At 39.9% G+C, this 3,607-nt stretch overlaps 1 pseudogene; it reads left to right on the plus strand.

Moving 5' to 3' along the window:
* The first annotated feature begins 2,360 nt into the window (after nucleotides 1-2,360).
* On the plus strand, nucleotides 2,361-2,883 carry LOC125116484 (ferritin light chain-like; annotated as a pseudogene).
* The last annotated feature ends 724 nt before the right edge of the window (nucleotides 2,884-3,607 follow it).

Genomic DNA, 3,607 nt, shown 5'->3' on the forward strand with positions numbered 1-3,607 from the left:
TACACTGTGAGGTATAGATAGAGTTTTATATTTTTCAGATGCCTCCCTGTTTGTCCAAAAACATATATTGAATAATCCATCTTTTTATTCACCTATGAAATGCCATTTCTATAATCTAGTGGATTTTCATAGGCCCATAGTGCTATCTCTAGACATTCTAATCTGTGGCATTGATCTATAAATTCATGCACCAATATCATACCATTTTAATTATTGAGGCATCATAATCTGTTTGAACTTCTAATAAGGTTAGTCCCTGATAACTATTTCACATAGTTTTTTGCCTATTTTGTTGATTTACTTTTTCCATAAGAATTCTGTCTAATTTAAAAAAAAAAAAAAAACTCCTAGTGATATTTTTATTGAATTCCAAATAATGTTAGAATTTCAATTATAAGGATTATTAATAGCTTTGTAATGTTGTTATAGTCATTATTATTTTGATTCTGAGGTGATGTCACCTTTTTTCTTCTGATTTTGGTAATTTGTGACTTCTGGTTTTTTTTGATCAATCGTGCCTCTTGTCTATCTGTTTTATTGATCTTAAAGAAACCATTTTTATGTTGTTGATTTTTTCTATTGTTTTTCTACTTTGTTTTACTAATTTACACTCTGACATTTATTTACACTTTTTTCCACTCACTTTGAAATTTAGGCATGCTCTTCACTTTCTATACTTTTAATGTAGGAGCTGCAATTTTAAACTTGAGGTCTTGTTTTCTAATAGCGATTTTTAGTGTCATATGGATCTCCCTAAGTGCCCTAGTGACCCCGACAAATTTTGATTTGTTATGTTTTCATTTTCATTCAGCGCAAAATATTGTCTAATTTGATTCTCTTCGGCTCATGGCTTACTCAGAAATGTGATTTTGATTTGCATGTGTTTGGAGGGTTTTCCAGAGATTTTTCTGTTGATGATTTTAAATTTAATTCCGCTGTGAGTAGAATATGAAATTTGTATGGCTTGGAACATGGTACATTTCTTGAGACTTGTTTCATGGCCCCAAATTTGACTTTTCTTCATAAACATTATGTGTACACTTGAAAATAATGTATATTATGCTAATTTTGGGGTGGAGGGGATGTTCCATAAATTTCAATTAGATCAAGTTAGGTGACAGTGTTGTTCAAATATTTTATATTCTTACTGAGTTTTTGTCTACCTGCTCTATCAATTATTGAGAGAGGGCTCCTGAATTCTCTAACCATAACTTGGAATTTATATATTTCTCTGTGTAGTTATATCAGTTTTTGTATAAATACTTTTTATTTTCTCTTATTAAGTGATATTTATAACCTCTTGATGAACTGACCCCTCTGTCATTATGAAATGACTAATGCTTTAGTTTTATATTCTTTGTTAGTTTTATTAGCTATAACTTTTTGTTTGTTTTGAACAATTTTATTCAAATTAATTAATTTGAGAACTTAGATGATATGGACAAAGTTTTTGAAAGACACAAACTTCTAAGGTTCCTGCAAGAAGAAATAGCCCAAATAACCCTAAATTAAAGAAATTTAATTTGTAATTAAAAGTATTTTCACAAACACACAGAAAAATTCTACTCCCTTGTAGCTTCGATGGTAATTTTACAAAATATTTAAGAAAGAAATACAATTCTACAAAAAATCTTCCATGGAATTAAAAAGGAAGAAATCCTTCTGAGTTCATTTTGAGGCCAGCATACCCTGATCCAAAACCCAGAAAAGATATTAAAGAAACAATAGTACCTATAACTATTCCTTGTGGATATAAGCGCAAAAATTCTCAACAATATTTTAGGTAATCTGAGAATGTATCAAAAGCAAAAGATATCATAATCAAGTGGAGTTTATCGCAAGAAGGCAAGATTGGTTTAACATTGATAATTAATCAATGTAATTCATCATATTAACAAATCGAGAAAGACTAATCATGTCATCACCTCAACAGACACAGAAAGCACATTTAATAAAATCCAACATCTCCTTGAGATAAAAGCCCTCATCAAACAAAGACTAGAAAGGCATCTACCAAATATCCACAGATGACTCATACTTAATAGTAAAAGCAGAATGCTTTCCTCCTGAGATCGGAAACATGTTTTTAGTGAACATTGTACTGGAAGTACAGCACAATCAAGCAAGAAAAAGAAACTGAAGGTGGCAGAGCGCTTGGTGGGCGCATGGATCTGTCTCTTGCTTCAGCAGTGTTAGGATGGAGCAGACCCCGGGGACGGGGACACCCCTCTCTCCAGCCTCCTACTACCCTCCAAACTTTTTTCCAGTTGCAACCTTTGGAATCAGTCACTCAGCCATCCTCGGTTTCCAGGACCTGCCAACACCACTTTTTGAGCTTAACACCTTATTACCAATCAACCATGAACTCCCAGATTTGTCAGAATTATTCCAGGTGGAGGCCTGGCGTCAACTGCCTGATCCACATGCATCTGTGGGGCTCCTACACCTGCCTCTCTCTGGGCTTCTATTTCACCGCGACAATGTGGCTCTGGAGGGGTAAGCCACTTTCCCCAAGAACTGGCCGAGGAGAAGCACGAGGGTATAGCGCGTCTCTTGAAAATGCAAAACCAGCATGGTGACTGCACCCTCTTCCAGGATGTGCAGAAGCCATCTCAAGATGAGTGGGGTAGAACCCAGGATGCTATGGAAGCTGCCATTCTCTTGGAGGAGAACCTGAAGCAGGCCCTTCTGGATCTGCATGCCTTGGGTTCTGCCCTCGAAGACCCCCATCTCTGTGACTTCCTGGAAAGCCACTTCTTGGATGAGAAGGCGAAGCTCATCAAGAAGATGGGCAGCCACCTGACCAACCTCCACAGGCTGTCTGGTCCCCAGGCTGGGCTGGGCAAGTACCTCTTTGAAAGGCTCACCCTCAAGCACGACTAGGAGCCTCTGGAGCCCGGTGGCCTTTGAAGAGCCCCTCTGGTGCCTGGGCTTCTGCCAGAAGGCACTCTCTGGAGCCACAAGGCACCCTTTTAACCTCTCCCAAGTCTTGGATGAAATGGAAACAATAAAGCTTTTTGCAGCAGCTAAAAAGAAGAAGGAGGAGTTCCCGTCGTGGCGCAGTGGTTCACGAATTCCGACTAGGAACCATGAGGTTGCAGGTTCGGTCCCTGCCCTTGCTCAGTGGGTTAACGATCCGGGCGTTGCCGTGAGCTGTGGTGTAGGTTGCAGACGCGGCTCGGATCCCGCGTTGCTGTGGCTCTGGCGTAGGCCGGTGGCTAGGCTCCAATTCGACCCCTAGCCTGGGAACCTCCATATGCCGCGGGAGCGGCCCAAGAAATAGCAACAACAACAACAACAAAAGACAAAAAAAAAAGGAGAAGGAGAAGAAAGAAATTAAAGGTATTCGTGTTACAAAGGAAAAAGTCCTTTTTTTTTTTTTTTTTGTCTTTTTGCTATTTCTTTGGGCCACTCCCGCGGCATATGGAGGTTCCCAGGCTAGGGGTCGAATCGGAGCTGTAGCCACCGGCCTACTGCCAGAGCCACAGCAACGCAGGATCCGAGCCGCATCTGCAACCTACACCACAGCTCAGGGGCAAAGCGCTGGATCATTAACCCACTGAGCAAGGGCAGGGACCTGAACCCGCAACCTCATGGTTCCTAGTCG

Source organism: Phacochoerus africanus, chromosome 15 (genome assembly GCF_016906955.1).
Source record: "Phacochoerus africanus isolate WHEZ1 chromosome 15, ROS_Pafr_v1, whole genome shotgun sequence".
Taxonomy (NCBI): domain Eukaryota; kingdom Metazoa; phylum Chordata; class Mammalia; order Artiodactyla; family Suidae; genus Phacochoerus; species Phacochoerus africanus.